Raw genomic sequence first — 19,728 nt, forward strand, 5'->3', positions numbered from 1 at the left:
TCTGCAAAAGTTCAACATACAGAAAGCCTATCTATCTATCTATCTGTCTATCTATTCATCTGTCTGCCCATCTATCTAGCAGATGAAAATAATGAAAATAGGTTGTTTAGCTACAGCTGAAGTCAGAAGTTTACATACACTTAGGTTGAAGTCATTAAAAATAATTTTTTTAACCTCTCCACAGATTTCATTTTAGCAAACTATAGTTTTGGCAAGTCATTTAGGACATCTACTTTATGCATGACATGAATAATTTTTCCAACAATTGTTTCAGACAGACTGTTTCACTTTTAATTGACTATATCACAATTCCAGTGGGTCAGAAGTTTACATACACTAAGTTAACTGTGCCTTTAAGCAATAGGCAATTAGCTTCTGATAGGCCAATTTCCAAATGCTTGAAGGTATCACATTCATCTGTACAAACAATAGTATGCAAGAATAAACACAATGGGACCACGCAGCCATCATACCGCTCAGGAAGGAGACACATTCTGTCTCCTAGAGATGAACGTTGTTTGGTGCGAAAAGTGCAAATCAATCCCAGAACAACAGCAAAGGACCTTGTGAAGATGCTGGAAGAAACAGGTAGACAAGTATCTATATCCACAGTAAAAATGAGTCCTATATCGACATAACCTGAAAGGCTGCTCAGCAAGGAAGAAGCCATTTCTCCAAAACCACCATATAAAAGCCAAATTACAGTTTGCAAGTGCACATGGGGACAAAGATCTAACTTTATGGAGAAATGTCCTCTGGTCTGATGAAACACAAATTTAACAGTTTGGCCATAATGACCATCATTATGTTTGGAGGAAAAAGGGTGAGGCTTGGAAGCAGAAGAACACCATCCCAACCGTGAAGCATGGGGGTGGCAGCATCATGTTGTGGGGGTGCTTTGCTGCAGGAGGGACTGGTGCACTTCACAAAATAGATGGCATCATGAGGAAGGAAAATTATGTGGATATATTGAAGCAACATCTCAAAACATCAGCCATTAAGTAAAAGCTCGGTCACAAATGGTTCTTCCAAATGGACAATGACCCCAAGCATCCCTCCAAAGTTGTGGCAAAATGGCTTAAGGACAACAAAGTCGAGGTACTGGAGGGACCATCACAAAGCCCTGACCTCAATCCGATAGAAAATTTGTGAGCAGAACTGAAAAAGCATTTGCAAGCAAGGAGGCCTACAAACCTGACTCAGTTACACCAGTTCTGTCTGGAGGAATGAGCCAAAATTCCAGCTACTGATTGTAAGAAGCTTGTGGAAGGCTACCCAAAACATTTGACCCAAGTTAAACAATTTAAAGGCAATGCTACCAAATACTAACAAAGTGTATGTAAACTTCTGACCCACTGGGAATGTGATGAATTAAATAAAAAGTTGAAAGAAATCATTCTCTCTACTATTATTCTGGAATTTTACATTCTTAAAATAAAGTAGTGATCCTAAATGACCTAAGACAGGGAATGTTTTCTACGATTAAATGTCAGGAATTGAGAAAAACTGAGTTTAAATGTATTTAGCTAAGGCGTATGTAAACTCCTGACTTCAGCTGTACATAGTTCCTACTTGCTGCTTCTAACACTTCTACTTTTACTCCATTTTGCTCTCTATATAACATTTTATGACATTTGTCCACGTCTGTTGGTGCCATCTAAAATTTCTGTCTGCTAGAAAATAATATTCATATGAAAAACATGCAATAAATCACTATATTGTTTTGATCATTTGATTGAGTATATCATTATATTTTCTTGACATCTTGTAATCAGATATGTGATTTGTAGTGATTTATATACAGTAGCATCGGGACCTATTTACAAATAGTGCACTGGCCCTTTAAGAGCTGAGAAATTGCATTTGACGTCCAGCGGTCTCTTACTTAGCCTGCAGCAGCAGCAGTCAGTTAGTCAGTCACACACACGAGCTGAAGTTGTCTCGACAGTCTTACAGTCGCTTGGTGTATTTACATCCACCGTTGCGAGAGAAAAAAATATAGAGAGAATGGGCACGAATTGCTCTTCTCGAATCACAGCCGGTTGGAGATAAGAGGTAGAAAACGCGAATAAAACAGACGAGGAGCGCGAGAAGGCCGAACCTCACGCGACAGGCGCGCGGCGCTGAAGTGGAATCCGGACTGAATACACCGCCATAGCTAACCGTACATGAGGATTAGTAATTTCTTCATTTCTCACTCCTCAGAAACTACAAAGACGTCCGGTAGCGACAGACCTTCACCTTCCGTGGAAAGGTGAGTTAAAACATGACCGTTTGCTTGATTTGTTTCCTGGAGCGGTTGTCGAGGTAACGGGGTCTGTCGTTAGTTAACGGCCGTCGAGTCTCTGCTGGCCACAGATTCAATGAGTGTTGCTCGCACAAGGCGGAAATCAATCTCTCCGTGAAGAGACTGGCCAGCTAGTTAGCATAGCTAGCAACATTTGTGAGGTAACATTACATGAAATTGGGTTGCGTTTTGAGTTTACGCATTTAGCTTTGTGTTGAAGGGGCATATTTAGCGTCTTATATGTTGGTGTGCACAGCACGTTTTCGCCCCTTGAGAGGGTTTCTCTGGTCGGCCGTGGAGCTAGCTGAGTTAGCGCAGATTTATGTGGTTGTTATTCATCTGTGTAACAATGCAGCAGTTATAGTTTCTCATTTCCATATGGTTTCTCTTTGAAGAAGACGACAAAGAATGTAAAATTAAGGTGAAATTACAGTCGACCCAAGACGGATATAATAAACCAAAACAAATAACTAAACAAAAGCATTATGATTTAATGAAGTGTAATTTTTTCTATGTTAACCAAACTCTTTAAAGAGATCAGCCGATTTGTAAAGGTTCTTATAATGATTTTTAAAGGACTTATTTGGTTGTTATTGTATTGAATGGTTTGTTATCGCTAGAAGCTGAGAATGAAGTGTTTTTGTCGTGTTAGTCATCATCAGTAGTATTAAAGGTGTTTGACAAATTCTTGGTCAACGCCTCAGAGGGAATTATTACTCGTACTGCAAACCGGTCTTACTTTAGAAATAGCCCGCTTAATATCATGCTTGTACTAATGGTGTTTCAGACATCATTGTATTGGTAGTCAATTGTTGTTCTAGTGAAACATCAATAGGTAGATTTGACAGAGAAGTGTGTTTTGACAAGACATTGTGAGCCCATATTTGGAGAATGAGCGCTTGATGTGACGTACTGAAATGAGAGCACTTCACATCTGTTTATACAGCGGTTTTGTTCCACCCTCCGCTACTCAAGGTTGCATTGTGTTCATATATGTGCAGCAGAGACTCTGGTTTCCTTCATTACACTGTAAATATCACTTGCTGTGTTTCGGAAAGTGTTGACAAGTCTTATGTAAACGCTATGGGCAAACTCCATAATTTGTGGACCTTCCCTCCCCCATCACAAACACCTTCAAAGCCTACTGGTGAGGTTGGGACTACACTCACTCTCTTGCCATGTCTCGGATGTTGTTATTAAGGGTCAATAAATCATAGTGGATACCAAATGCTTGTCAACAGCTGTTGATTTGCACATGAAAGGCAGTGGAAATGTAAAAATGGAGGCCACGCAGCTTAAGTCTATTAGTGTAATTGGACATGGACCAGGGAAGGACTTCATTCTCTTGGGCAGAATTCTTTCCCATTGTACATTTCGAAAAGAACAAAGCCCAGTGTCATGAGTGGACCAGCGAGATGCCTGAACCCAAAACAGAACTGGCCTCAGACAACCTCTTTGCTCTGCAGGGCTGCCAGGACTCATGGCCAAGAAAACAACAGATCTGAACTACAGTTCCACCCCTCTGCGTTGTGTATTGAGGAAAGATATTCTACCTTGCTCCATGCATATTAACTAAGAAATGAGCTTGTCTTTTAAGTATTGTCACATGAAATGTGGAAGCAGATCCCACCACTTTATCTCTGTCTGTTTTCAAAATGCAGTGCACAAACTTCAGTACATGGTCCACAGCAGTTGTGCAGCTGCAAGCTTTATTACAACACTCAGGTCAGATGCTTTGTTTCTCCTCATATGAACTGCAGAACACGCTCTAATTGAATTCGGGGACCAGATAAGAGGTGTTCTTAGTTTTCAAGGTGCTCTGTCGTGACTTCTTCATTTTGATGAATGAGCAGCTGGAGTAGAACATCTGAAGAAATTAACCTTATGCAAAGTAATGCTGTTTGAACAACCGTGGCTTTCTTGGCTCCTCTCATAGCACTGGGACGCACTGTATTGTCTGTGGGGGCCAGTAAGCTGGGTCGGCCATATGTTAATGGTGAGATTTGCAGCAGGACAGACAGTAGAATGTGAAGACCATTGTATTTGCAATCAGTTTATATGGATTCTGTCATAGAGGTCGACTGCTATGTGCTATTATTCCTTAAAGGTCTTCATTGTCATCGTTAGCCGTGTCCGTGTAAACAGTATTTGTATATTAGGTAATTGTTTGTGTTGATAATTGTATTGAGTTTAGTCTTAATAATCTTACTAAACTTAGTATAATGGCATTTCTGACCTGTTTTAAATGCACTAATTATGCCATAGCTACAGTTACATTGCATTTAACAACGTTGACATTTATTTTGCTCAAACTTTTCCATGGACTGTTTTAACACATGGCTACAGAGCAGTGTGTCCCGCCTGTTGGACGTCTGTTAGAAGGTGAAAGTGTTGCGAAATTGAGGACTTCTACAATAAATATTTGTACACGTCAATACACATTAAGCGAGTAAAAGTTTCCTTTTGGTTCGTTCCAAGTATTTTGTGTCCAAAGATGAGATGCACACACTTCATTTTAATTTAATTTTTTTAATGTATTTTCTGTTATTTACAGTCAGTTGGTGATGAAGTAAAAAATAAACATGAATTCTAATCATACATTGCATGGATGAGGGAAAAACCACCATGCAACTGTTTCGTTAATGTGCGCTGCGCTCATTCAACCGTAAACATTTGCTGCCGGAGCTGCCGGATCTCTTAAAGAGACAGTACCATTGTAGCGCTTGTTATACATATCAGTTTAAACTCTATGTAAATTGTACAAGTGCATATAAACAAACATGTAACAAAATGTAGTAATGTAGAAAGTGTAATAAATGTGTAAATATAAATATTTAAAGGGGCAATCATACATTATGAATTATTTTAACTTCAACAAACACTAAATATTGAAGAATTTGACAAATAGGCTCTTGCAGCATGCATGCAGGGGTTTTTACATGGTACTTTTGATATAGTAGCATTTTTATAATACAGTTATTAAATATGTGGAATTCTATTCATTATTGGGTTCAAACCTTGTGTATTTTTTGCTAAAAATGTGTATGACATTTTTAAACAGTGACAACAGCTTGTATCATTACTATAAATGCAATTTCATATAACATATACATTTATAGAATGGGAAATTTGTAAAAAAAAAAAAAAAAAAGGCTAAATTGTTATTGAAATGATACAAAGTTAAATATTAAATAAAATGTACAATCTTGCATACTATATTGCGTGGAGTCATATATATGAATACTTTATGTGAAGATGCCCCCTTCTTGGTTTGCTTAATGTCTTTTTCAGTTGCATTACGCTTACATGTCATCAAAAGTCTTGTGAGGAAAAACTAAAATTTACTAGCCAATTGTGATTCTTTCTCCAACTTGTCTGTGGAGGGTTGAAATATTAAAATAATTACACATTTATTACACTTACAACATTACACATTTATTTTATGCATAATTTGTACAATTTACAAATATAATTATGTTGAGTTTACATTGATTATGTAGAACAAGCGTTAAATAGAACTGTCTCTTTAAGAGTACCGACAGTTCAACAAGTGATTGTTTATGGTTGAATGAGCACATTGTAAATTAACGAGAGAAGTTGCACAGTTGTTTTTACTTCATCCGTGCAATGTGTTATTAGAATTAATGTTTCTTTTTACTTTTTGATCAACAACTGACTGTAAATAACAGATATGATATTAAAAGAGACATTATGAAAAAGAATGGAGTGCGTGAATCTCATCTTTGGACACACATCGCACGGAACGAGTCAAAGCAAACTTTACTCGCGTAATGTTTATTAATTTGCTTGTACAAATATTTCTTATACAAGTTCTCAAATTCAAATCTACAAGCTCTCTAGTTTGCAACACTTTTTACTTTCTAACTGATGCTGTAAATAAGGTAAATTTCCTTCAGAGTGCGCGCTCATCATGAGACACTACATGCAGTGAAAGAATCTCCATGCTAAAGGTCTTCTACGCCACTACACAACGTTCTCACTGGCGTGTGAAATCGGAATATTTACTAGCCAGTGGCTAATAACAGGCATTTTTAGACGCATAGCGTAAAATTTAGTCACATATATGAGTGATTTACTCGCAGTGTAGTGGGTTTTTAACTATTTTTAATATTCCTTCACTGTTTTCATGGACCATTTTGCAGGTCTTTTGGGTTGGTGAATAGCACTGTTGGAAGCCGTGAAACAAGTGTTGTCCTTTCACCCATATTTGTGTTCAGTTCTGCTGCCAAAAGGTCACTGCCATCAGCAGCAGTTGTATCACATAAGGCACAGTTAGATAAGGCAGAATTACTGGAGATTCCCCAGTGGTGGCGTGGTCCGCATGACGTCACTGGCAGTGCTGCGTGTTTAATGTTGACTCTAGTGTGTTTGTTTGTCTCAGTGAGGCAATAATACTCCATATCTGTTGTAGATAGCTCCATATCTGGAGGGTAGTTTATGCAGAATGTCAGTCATGTATATAGTCCTAAAGCATTTTTACTTTTAATCCTTTGGCAGAGTATTGGAAAGCTCTGAAAGTTAAGTTCAACTTTTTGGACATGAAAATGTGCAATATTGTGTTTACATTTTTTTTTTTTTTTTTTTTTTTTTTTTTTTAGTTTGTTAGAGGCTGAAAAACAAGCTTGTTTTTTGGCCATGTAAGGTATGTTTTTAAACCATTAAACTAAATGGCACATTGATAGCTAGTAGGGCTGATAAGTGAAATTTGTTGTGTTACTAAATGTTACTGAAATGATCTTAAAATATGACTTCATTCTATCAAAATTGAGCCTGACTGATCCCATTAGCCTAAGGCAGAGTTTTGGACTTACTCCCGTGGCTTATGTCCTTCACTAGTGTTGTTAACATGTTCCCTTGGCCAAGTGTTTGATTGCTAAAAAAGGCCAGGGTAAATGCGCTGCAAATGTCATTTGAACTATTTGACTAATGGCCACATGCCGAAGGTTGTGGGGCCCTTGTTTTTGTCTTCGAGGTATATGTGTGTGTGTGTTAGTAGGTGGTGTTCTGAATCATTTAAATACATTTTAAGAAGGTCAATTGAATTTAAATGTTTGATGGATTGTTATCAACTAACTGCAGAGGCAGATTGGGTCTTTTACAAGAGATCATTAATCTTTGTATGGCCCTGTTTCTGAGGGGTAGAAGCAAGAGTAACACTTCTGAGTGCCCCATTAAATTCAGTAACTACAGTGTCTAGAGGTCCTGACAAGCTGTCAACCACTCCCCGCAGCCCCTCACAGGGATTGGGTTAACAGCCACGACTCAACTCACCTCTCCTCTACTATCTACAATCAGTTCCTCTTTTCTTTGTTACACAATGGTGACTTGCAACACATAACATCAGCTAAAAATAACACCAAAGTCTTTCAGAGTTTTACTCGTGATTATGACCCACTTATGCTAAGATAACGTATGCATGCCAGTTAAGAGAAGAAAATGAAATGAAATAAGATCATTCTGCCTTTATGGCAGAACTCCAACCAAGCCCTGCTGTCAGGTTTACTCTAGTTGACTGGATTGTAGTTTATTTTTATCACATGAATTCATCAAATTCACATCAGCAGAATTTTGTATTTCCTGATAAGTAAAATAGAACTGTCACAACATCCTTTTACTAACAGCTTTATTTGCTTCTGATGTGTTATGCATACTGGTGTCACCAGTAAAGAAAATGCTCTTGCATGCTACAACAAATGTGCCTCCAAGCAATGTGTAGTTTTCAGAGTTCTGGTAAATTACCTCATACAGTCCAGTCTAAATTGGGCCAGTTTTAGCTCTTTGTTTCATGATACAAGTTCTGCTTGTGATCTCTACCTCAGGTTGTTATCTTCATCTCTGATGTTAAAGATAAATAAGCTCTCTAAGGAGGTGAAGTATGTAAAGCAGCTGTAATCAGGGGTGGGTAAAAATATAAATTTTCCAATGCATCGCAGTCTAAATTTGAACAATCTTGATATCGAATCTTAATGTGCAGCCCTCTACAATGAGAGGACATCACTTGAATTTGCAATCAAATTTCACGCTATGCGGCTAAAATGTATATATTTGGCAACTGGCTGGTAAATCTTTACATTTCAGTTACCAGTGATTGTATAGTATATTGGTGAAGTATTTAGCAGCACGATCCTTTCACTAAAAAGAGTAAAAGTAGTTCTGTGTGTGTCCAAAGACAAGATCCACGCAACCCATTTGTCATTGAATAATGTCTCTTTCTGTTCTCTACAGTCATTATCGATCAAATACAAAAAAAAAATAAAAATAAACCTTTAATTCTAATCACTCTTAGGACAGATGAGATAAAGCCTCTCGTTAACATGCGCTCATCTACAGACACTATTTACAGAAATGTTTTCTTAAAGAGACAGTGCCAGTTTTTTAGCAGGTGTTCAACAATTCAATGTAAATACTTGCAAATATGACAAATTATGCAATTAAACAAACATGAAACAAAATAATTTAAATGCAATATAATATCGTGTTTATTGATTGAACACATGGATTTATTCATTTTAAAGCTGCACTACGTAACTTTGTGCTGTCTAGCGAAATCTGAGGTTGAAACGTAAAATTGCAAGCAATTTGTGCAAGAAAACATTGCTTGAGTCGTGTTTCGGCACTGCCCTTCTGGCGGATGGATCTCATGATTTGAGCTTACCTGGACATCGCTTGTGTGTGATCATGACTGGGAGATATTCAGAGCCAGAGTCATAACGTGCTATTTTCATGTTTAAATGATGTTATACAATTAAACATTTATAATTTAAGTATTACTTGCTTTGATGAAGAAAAAAAAAACACTCTTATTTACATATTTTAAATTAATTAATTAATTAATTAATTTCTGGCACTACACTCAAAGCGCTTTTACATAGAGAATGGGGATTCTCCTCAACCACCAGTTATCAGTATATTTTAATATGATTATTCAAGTGTTTTATCTACTATTAATATTTGTATTGTACTACACCTAAAAATCGAAGAGGTAAAACTTGTGATATGGCTGAAACGAGTTCAATGTAAGACTTTATTATTTTAATACATTGTATAGCCTCAGTTGATAATGCAAGTGAAATGTAATACTTTATTAAACAAAAATAATATGCTTGAATATGCAATATAACTTTTACAAGAAGTCAATTTCAGATGTCATACATAAACATGTCACAGTAACTTCCCCCAACAACTTGGATACATCGCAGTCGGTTAACACACGAGTAATGTTCGATTTATACAAGCATGACAAGCAATATTACCTTCAACAACCCTACCAGAAAACATATCCATTATAAGCATTATAGCAGGTTAACAACTTTGCCAAACGGATAACAGATAAACATCAATCCAGATTACTGTGATGCTGTCCTGAACTTTGTGAGTGTGACTGACTGCAATTAACATAGTTTCTCCAGTCGAAACATGAGACAGCCGGTATTTCTTTCCTGTGTTTACGGACATGATATAATGATGCAAGGATAAATGACATTTTGTGTCAAATCTGACCCGACAGCTCAAAACATATCATTTTTATAGGCTTACCGTAGTGAATCGGGGTAAGGCAAGGACATTGTTTTGAACACTGATTGTTTATGTACTCAGTCAATAATGGCGATTAGTTCATTTTTAACCAAAAAAATACATAGTGCAGCTTTAAAAAGCTACAATGTGACCAAAATGAAGGAAAACTGATAAAATATAATTAGTAAAATTAATATTTTCTTAATGAACGCAGTTAGAAGGTCCCCTGTATAATTAACATTATTAGCTGGGAGATTATAACTGAAGTATACCCATATGAATCGTTATCGAATTGGAATCTGAATCGAATTGAAAGCATGTCAATCAGAATCAGATTGAATCAGAAAATCTGTATCAATACCCAGCCCTAGCTGTAATGTACTGTAACTATACTTTATAGGTGCCATGTACTTCTGTTTGGCTACATACTCAGCAGCTCTGCACTTCTATTGCCATCAGCAGTGGTGTCAAGTGCTGGCAATTGTGGCAGTCTGTGCAACATGATCACACGGGAAGTCAGCATGCTGTTTCCGGAAGTTCAGTACCCTAGGACCGGCAACAGTATGCCGACTCACTGACATGCCATGTCTCCCATCGGACATTTTTGGAACGGCTCAACAACAATTACTTTCCCTCGTGGCACGACTGTTAGTGCGTTGCGTCAGTTGCATGGGAGACCACAGTTCAGTCCCCATTCAAACAAGGTAATCACGTTTGTATAAATATTCATGAGGTTGCATTTTTATCACTAACATTGCATTTTGTCTCTAATGGTTATGGTTAGATTTGGGTTTTGTTTGGGGGGGTAGATTAAATAAAATACACATTTCTCTTCACTGTTTTACACCCTGTTCAGCTGAAAACAATTCTTTTTACAACTGGCTTCTGGCGACCTCTCCTGGATATAAGTGAATGTCACACTTGTTTGTATGCTCTGAAACACTTACCGCTTTAGCCTCTGGAGGCAGTGTTTTAAAATTCGGTCAGCGTATACTGATGTCGGCTAAAGAAAAATAAGCACACACTTGCCAAATTTTATGTGAGATCAGGTTGGTCTACCTGCTACCTCTGACATTTTTAGGAATCTGGAGAGCTGCCAGAGAGACAGACTAAAAGTGTAGGTGTGTGAGTCTGTATATGTTCATTTTAGTGCATGTGACAGTGAATGTCAAGTTCAGTATGTGTTTAGAAGGTGATTGTGGTGTTGAAAGGGGGATATGACTGTATTGAGCCTCTATGTATTTATGTATTCTTCTGAGCAAACTTCAGAGTGGCGTAAAAAAAAAAAAAAAGAAATTGACAGAAGATGTAGTAGATAAGGCTGTGAGTATTGAAGAACAACAGAAACAGAACAGGTCAACAGTCACGACTGTCTTTCAACACTGATAGTTAAATTGAATGAGCAGTTTGGCTCTGCGGAAAATATCGATTTTGTAATGCATCTTATCAGAGGTCTCTGCAGTGCCTGTGTTTTGCGTCTTCTGTTAGGTCTCAATTCAGCAGTTCAGTAGTTATGAATCATTGTGTCAGATTAGTCCCTCTATGCAAGGCCTTTATCTCATACTTAATGGCAGCAATTCTCTAAAAGGGATTTTAGGTAATTTCTGGAATGTTGAATAGCTAGAATTACTCATCAAAACTGACCATGCCAAACAAAGCCCCAGAATATATTGAATGCATTTGCAAACATGTTTACACGTTTAGAAGGAATAAATCAGTAAATGCACTTTTCACTTTTGTCCTAATAATAGGGTTTTCATTGTCAGTGATTTTTCAAAAATCTGTTTACTTCTATCTTTATCAGCTATTTCAAACAGAGAAGGGTGATGAAACTGACAGTTCAACCACTGTTAGTGGGGATTTGTTGCTTTTAGTGGTCGACCGATATATCTACACAGTTGATATACTTAATTTTTTTGTGTGTGTGTGGATTTTCTCCCCTTTTCTCCCTAATTTGGCATGCCCAATTTCCAATGTGCTCTGATTCGTTTTGAGTCAGTCAGCCCACGCAACTTATCACGTGGCTTGCTGAGCGCGTTACTGCGGAAACATAGCGCATGTGGAGGCTCATGCTATTCACTGTGGCATCCATGCACAACTTACCACGCGCCCCAACCGAGAGCGAGAACCACCTTATAGCGACCACGAGGACCGATCCTAGCAACCGGGCCAATTGGTTGCTTAAGAAGCCTGGCTGGAGACACTCAGCACACACTGGATTCTAACTCGCGATTCCAGGGGTGGTAGTCAGCGTCTTTGCTTGCTGAGCTACCCAGGCACCTCTATATTTGGTATTTTCAGCTGAGAAACTTTTCCAGTTTGGCCAAATAGTTTAGCAAGCTGCGATGGTACCACGAATCACTCATTTGAATGTGAAGGAGTCGTGTGAGGCATGTAAATGACCGATCACATTTCATTTTGTTGTGCCGTGCCATCGTGTTACAACAATAATATACCGGCGTGCAACGCGGCCTCATTTAAACAATACCACTGGCTAAGGAGATGCGTTCAAGCTTGTGATGTTTTGTTCCTGCTTTCATTCTCCTGTCTCCCCAACAGTTCCCTATAACTTTTTAACTGTCTTGTCTAATGACAAAAAGGCAAATAGTACTAAAATTTAAATCATTTTCCCTCCAGAAGTATGTGGATTGGATTTCTTTCAAAGGTTTAATTTACAAACCTTGCGTAAAACCAGCGATTTCTTCATGTGAACGTAAATCTTCCTCTGAAACATGTATTATATCAGTTTGGATCACAACGGTGTCCTTCTGACTCACGAATTCCGTGTTACAGTCAGTCTGTGATGAAAGCAGGTGGTGATCCGGTCCGTGTAAACTGGAAGCGGTCAGTTGTTGCTGCTGGATCCGCACAAGAGCAACTTTAAAGTCAAAGTGCTTCAAATGTGCTATATGTAGGCTAAATGGCAGCTATTAATGTCATAAATTGAAATTTCGATATGACTTGTGATTATAAAACTGCTAGGGCTGCTATTTAATTCAATGAATAAATATCTTGTATGTGCTACTTGCTGCGCTTGCTGTATGTGTGCAGATCTGTTCTCTGTAGTGTGTTACACACACTCTGAGCATGCATGAAGCTCATGATAGTGTTTTAAAAGCGGTTCTATACTAAAAAACACACAAATTCCCTCTCATGCTCAAGAGTTAACAGACTTGCTTGAGTTTAGGTCAGTGTGCCAAAATGCATTGAGCGTGTTATAAATACAGTGCTCTAGATTCACTAATTGCGCATTTGTGTAATTCCAAATATGCTTTGCCGCAAGAAGTTACTATCCAAATCGAATATAACACCAGGTTTTTGTGGATCAAAGAATGAATGAGAGCATTTCACTGCTTCAGTGGCCATTGTCTACTCAGTTAGGGATGTTAATGATTGTCATTAATAATTTGATCGATTAAGCTTATTGACCGTCGATTAATTAATTTCAGGACAAATGTGTTCAGTAATCATGACAGCAGACATTGATAAGGCTGTCTATACAGTCCCCAGCCGCTAGAGGGCATTTGGCGGTGCATGTCATGTCTTCAACCGTTCTTCCGTGAACCGGAGATCTCCTTGTTTCATCCCAACCTACTATTACGTCAGTGATTGCCAGGAAACATATTCAGCTGACATCTCACAATCACCGGAGAAGCGGTATGTTATGTACTGTGTTTACACAGCATGTTATTATTTCAGTTAAAGAGGCCCTATTATGCTTTTTGGGATTTTACCTTTCCTTTAGTGTGTAACATAGCTGTTTGTGCATGTAAAAGGTCTGCAAAGTTACAACGCACAAAGTCCACACAAAAAGGAGTTATTCTCTCCCACAGACAACACTGCTCAAGAACTACACGAAACGGCTGGTTTGTAGTCCAGCCATTTCTTCCGCAAAGTATCTACGTCACTATGTAACACATTTGCATAAAGCCCACCTAATGGCTACTTTGGCCCGCCCTCAAACAAAGGTAGTTATAGCCGAGGCCTGGATGAGTTGGGTTAGTGTTGTTGCCTTGTCGAGAAGACGCTGTTTTCTTCACTGCAAAAGCAAAACCTCTTTGTTTGGACTTCCAAAGGCAGACGAATTGAAGAATCAGTGGTTAAAATTTATTTTTACCAATATTCCTCAGCAGTACAACCACAACCAATGCCGGATTTTCAAGACGTTACTCCTGAAAGATGGTGCAGTTCCCACTTTGTTGGGACATCTGGCACTTCAGGATCACAACCTGTAAGTATGCTTGATGATTGTAGATTTATCTGCTACCCAGGGTTCAAATGCGGAGTTTTGTGTTGTAGCTACGGTGTACACCCAGTGCACAGTTGTAGACCTCTACTAACCTGCTAGCTAATGTTATTGTGTTGAAATAGTTTTGCTAATCAGCTGTGGGCCCACTTTTACCAACAATTGTGTAGAATTATGCAGATTGTTTGTCGTTCTTACTATCATGAATAGTGATCAAGTGTAGAGATGGATTTATTTTTACAAACGGTAATTTTACATCCGCAATCCACGGTAGTGCTTGGCTAACTTGCTATGTAATGTTTTTGTCTTGGTAAGGGTTTACTATTCTGCTGTGGGCTGGCTTTTACCTAAAACTGTGTAACAAAAGAGTCTTATATAATTATATAATTACAAGCTGTAATGTTACGGCCACTTTCCACGGTAGTCCACGGCTAACTTGCTCACTAACTGGGAGTAAGCCTCTGTTCTCCGTTCTTATCTTGGGCTAAAAAAGTTCGGCTACACCCATTCCAGCAAAAGACACTAGCTTTGTTAGGTTCACAGTAATCAACAGTGTACTTGTAAGAAAGCTACAAATTTAAAACTTAACACTGTGAAACGTCCTGCTCAAGTCGTGCTTGCGAAGGTGGTTCGGGTCGATCAGCTTGTTCTTCCAAACTTTCATTATCGGACTCGGACTGTTACGGCAAAAACCGACAGCACTGTTACAGTAGTGTTTACATCTGCTCAGGAAGCCTGAAACTCGGTTATGGTAAGGGGCGTTACATTTCCGACACACACTCTATGTGGTTGACCAATCACAACAGACTAGGCCAGCTGACCAATCAGAGCAGACTGGGCTTTTCGGAAAGGGGGGTTTTAAAGAGAAAGGAGGTAAATCAGAAGAAGCCTTTATTTTTGTCACACATTATACATTTGCACATATACAGTGAAATTCTTTTTTTCGCACAATTTATTTTTAACATTAAAGCATGTAAACCTATTCCAGTAGACCCCCAGAATAAAATCATGAACCTGTAAATTAGCATAATATGTGCTCTTTAATTTCCATTAAAAAAATTAATCCAAAGGTCCGAAATATTGCACGATCTACAATGTGATGTTTTAATAAACTCAAACATGTATACAAGTTACATATCTTCAGTTATTTTTAACAGTAATTCATTAACAGTAATTAAACAATTCACAAATCTGTACTAAACAGCCTAAATGTATTAAAATACATTGAACTATGAATATTTTAAGAGGAAAACGCCAATACTTGCATTTCTTAAGTTTATTAATTTATATTATATATAAACAGTAGGCTATAAGCACATTATTTGGAGTCCTCCATGTGCATTTTGCGATATTAACATTAACGATTAATCGATTAATTGATTGTTAATTTCCACGATGATTGATTATGAAAATATCTGAAAATTGACATCCCTAGTAGCAGTTTAATCTGGTTTCTTCATTTCCTTACATTTATTCACCTGCTTTCTCTGCAGCATAATCACTTTGAAGCAGTTGTCTGAATAGTGTATTGGTGATGACTTTCTCTCTTTCTCTTCCTCAGTGTTTTGTACTCACTGGCTCATTATGAAATGGGCAACTGCTTATGAAAAAGGATGTGAGGGGCAGACAGATTTCGAGTGACAGAGCATTACAGCAGTTACAGCATCTGTGTGTGTGTGTGTGTCTGTAGGGATTAGTGAAATTGGCATTTGTGTGTCAAGATGGAATGAATACAGGTTGCACATTCCTACTATCAGACACTTCACAAGGAAGATTTTTTTTATTTTATTTTTTTTATCCACTATGGTGCGTCTTAATACCATGTGTAAACAGGGTCTCTGTCACTTTCTATACCTATACTGATGCATTGTTTTCTTTACAGGCCTGTAGGATGTCCATAGTGGCCCATCAAAACTATAAGCTGGCTGCTGCATTTCTCTTGGGTTTTATATAGAGTGTGTCTTTACTGTCTTCCCTTACAATCACCATATGCTTGTTCTTAAGGTCAAATACACTTCTCAATCCTAATGTCATTCAGCAAGCATTGTTTCTATGACTTGGCATTGTCTGCTGATGATTTGTACGAGGACACTAGAAGACCATTTGAAATGCTAAATTAGCTGTTTCTGATGCATTTGTAACCATTGCAACACTGTTAATTTGGCGTGTTTCATATAGTAGTTGGTCCAATGATGAGATAGCAGTGTGTAGAATGGACTGAATGAGTATCTGTGTGTGGGTATTTAAGTTTTTGGCTGCATGATAAAGTAGTGACTCATGTGGACAAGTCTCCAAGACTTGATTGGAAGAGGAGCTGTGCTTTCTATCACTATCTGTTTATCTAAAATCAGCAGAAGCAATCAATAGCAATTCCTCTGCACAGCAGTCTACAAAGAGAGATGGGATACTGGGGAAATACGTAAGTGTTTTTGGTTGGAAGAGCTTTGTGGAATGTCATACGGCCCAGAAGTGTCTGTGTTAGATTGTAAATGGATGTCAGCACTCTTCAGAGCATTGTTGTTGATGTCAAGCATTGATGATGTCATAGAAACAGTATGCTGGAGGCCTGTTTGGGTGCACCTATATAAACAGCACAAGAGGAAAAGACACTACCACTGAGCTCTTTCTCTCTCACCATGAGTTAATGATCTCACATCTTTATCTTTTGATCTCTTCTCAAGTCTTTCCATTACATTCATCTACTTTAACCCTTTAAGTTCTGAGGGTGTTTTTAAAGATTTTCTGTTTCAGTGGCATACCCAAATGAAAGGCTTATAACTAAAAAACAAAACAAACAAAAAACAAAAAAAACAAGGAGGGTCAAGGGTTTGGTGTCATTGTAAAGAAAACTTTTTACATTTTTTAAAGATATAGATTATGATACATTTTGGGACTCTCAAAATAACTTCACAAAAAAACTTGAACCAGAAATGTACTTTTTTTTTCCTGATTTTACATTATATAAAGTATCTCTGGGTGTAAATAAGGTGCCTCTGAAAAACTGCTTTTGGTTGGTTCCCAGTCATGTCAACTGTAACCGAGTGTACAAAATTGTCTCCAAGTGACCAAAAGCCTCTCCAAACAAAGAAAACATTATTGTAAATAAGAACTAATTACACATGCAAACTAGGGATGTGCAAGACTAGTCGACTAAACGGTTCTGATGCTGCTAGTCGACACTGGAATTACTAGTCGGTTAATATTTCCCCCCATTAAACTGATCATCATTTTTACACATTTACGTTTAGCTTTATATTTTTACAGAGGCTGCACTTAAATTACTGTCATATCTTACATATTTGAAATAGAATTAATAATACAATATTATTTTAAAAAGAGGATATCTGGAGCAGATACAGAGTTTAATTTCACCTCAGGCTGCGCGTGCGTCTTCCCTCTCTCACTCGCGGCGCGCGCAGGAAAATATCCTCTCTCTAGACAAGGAAACTCAGCAAAGTAGTTATGAAATCACTTCGGTGGTGCGGGAATCGGCTTTCCAAATGTTTGAAAGTCCCTAAGGATGTTTTCACATTTGAGTCTTCTTTACATCTGCGCATGCTTGTACGTTATTTTTATGCTGAGCGGGCTTTTTCAAGCGCAGGATAATCGCCGCAGGTGAGTCAAGTCCCGTCTTTCACTGGACCATGTCGACGGGTTAATTGTACTCATCAAAAATTTATGCTTTTGAGTAAGTAGCCTAGAAAATGACTGTTTTAGACTAGATATGCCATCTTTGATTCTGTGTGCACATCATGTTTAGAGTACATTAGGTTTATTGTAGGCTACATCACAGGCCTAATTTTTCTATCCTATAGCTACTTTTTTTATAATTTTATTTTTTTTAACACGTAACTGTTTTTGGTTAACGTTCTTTACCGAACAGCTGTCATATTAGATCGATGGTTAATGCACGACTGCACGTCGTGAAATACGCTTGACCTTTCAGCGCATTTTTTTTCTCTCTCATAGATTTGTTTTAGACTACCTGTTAATTATTTTCAACAATGTCCTGACTGTTTTAAGTAAGTAACATTTACTTGGTGATTTCCATTTAGAACAGGCTTTTAATGGTTGCTTTATTGATCCTGCACTATTCATTCAATTGTTTTCAATAAATATGTCTATTAAATATTCGCATATGTTGATTCAGTGAATGCGTGCCATGTTCTATATTTAATGTACAATGATCATAATGCAAGGCGAGCACGTCGCAGATAAATGCCCCTTTTCAGTGGAATTTAGCATCGGATTTGGAATAGATTAAGTATTTTAAATGGGTCGCATAAATTTTTTTTTAAAACTGTTTTCTGAAGGTTGGTTTCCGTTTAGACTAGTCGGTTACAAAACTTCCATTTAAACGACAGTCAAAATAGTCGTAGCGCACATCCCTAATGCAAACACAAAAATGACTAAAGGTTTGCATAGCATGCAGACATGATTTTAGTAATAAGATTTCAAAGAATGAGTTTCATTCTGTGCCATTTAATTCATTGAGTCTGTATCATGTAGTTGGCGCCATCTCCTGGTGGCCATATGTAACAGTTGCCAATCTCATGTCTCTCTGCCCAAATATGGATGACTTTTCGCACCGTTCTGAACCCAGTCCGACTGTTTTAGTGTTCTATGACGCTACATCATTTCCAATGATGTCATCTGATCCAGGAAAGCTAACGTGTTTTTAGCCAGATTGCAAGATGCCAGATAGCCAGCTGCTGTGTGCACATTGTGATTTGTGTCAATTATCTAATGATCTATGCATCCAACTACCTTGTGTGTGTGGGCTCGTTTGAAATATAATCACCTCCTCTAAGTAATGGTATGTGATATTTTATGTTCTGTTTATTTTTTGTAAAGTTATAACTCCAAGACCTGGAATATGAGCAACACCTGTTCACTTGAATGTTAAAGACAAATACTTTGCTATTACTAGCTATATTTTTGTCTGTGAGTAAAACAAATGGCTGGTTGAAATCTACTCTTTGAAAGTTTTCCAACAACATATGACACATGGCTATTTGATGAGTTTGATATTTTTACTGATTACAGTAGAGGGCAAAAGTTTTCATAAATGATCAAAATGGAACACTTTTGATTTGGCTGCAAATTTTAATGCACTTGTTTTGGTCATAATGCCTACATGTATTGTAAAGTATTGCTTCTAGTGTTTTCCCTAGGATTTTTTTCAGCTGTTGTGAAATGTGCTGTTGTGCACGCATCCACAAGCCCACAACGCCAGACCCATATTTACGCATGTTGGTCGAAGAATAGATTAAAACAGGGTGTCAAACACAGTTTCAGCCTGGGCCACATCAGGGTTTATTTGTGCCCTCAAAGGGCCTGTTGAAAATGTGGCACCAGCACCTACTTTGGTAGCACCCATGTAAATAATATTACATGTTATGTGCATTGAAATGCACATTTGACAGTGCAGCATTGATTTTGAGGTTGGGATGAAAATTCTGGTATTAACAACAGTAGTATTTGTGGAAAAAATGAACACCTAATTTCATATGGCTAAATTGAAATATTCTGACAGTGTGACTAAGTTGGGTCTTCTTTACAGATTCTTTTCATCAGGCTCCTACTAATTAAACTACAGCCATGTCTTGGAGTTTCTGAAGGCAAACAAAACAATTTAGATTTTTCAACAATCAGAGAG

At 37.8% G+C, this 19,728-nt stretch overlaps 1 protein-coding gene across 7 annotated transcripts in view; it reads left to right on the forward strand.

The window, feature by feature from the left end:
• The first annotated feature begins 1,892 nt into the window (after nucleotides 1–1,892).
• Nucleotides 1,893–19,728, forward strand: part of LOC127414757 (nuclear receptor corepressor 2-like) — a 184,320-nt gene continuing 166,484 nt past the window's right edge. For all 7 annotated transcript variants that reach the window (XM_051653006.1, XM_051653011.1, XM_051653012.1 and 4 more), the window contains exon 1: nucleotides 1,893–2,254. The gene's annotated coding sequence lies outside the window, so the exon portion shown is untranslated. The remainder of the gene's footprint in view (nucleotides 2,255–19,728) is intronic.

This window comes from Myxocyprinus asiaticus, chromosome 24 (genome assembly GCF_019703515.2).
Source record: "Myxocyprinus asiaticus isolate MX2 ecotype Aquarium Trade chromosome 24, UBuf_Myxa_2, whole genome shotgun sequence".
NCBI classification, from domain to species: Eukaryota; Metazoa; Chordata; class Actinopteri; order Cypriniformes; family Catostomidae; genus Myxocyprinus; species Myxocyprinus asiaticus.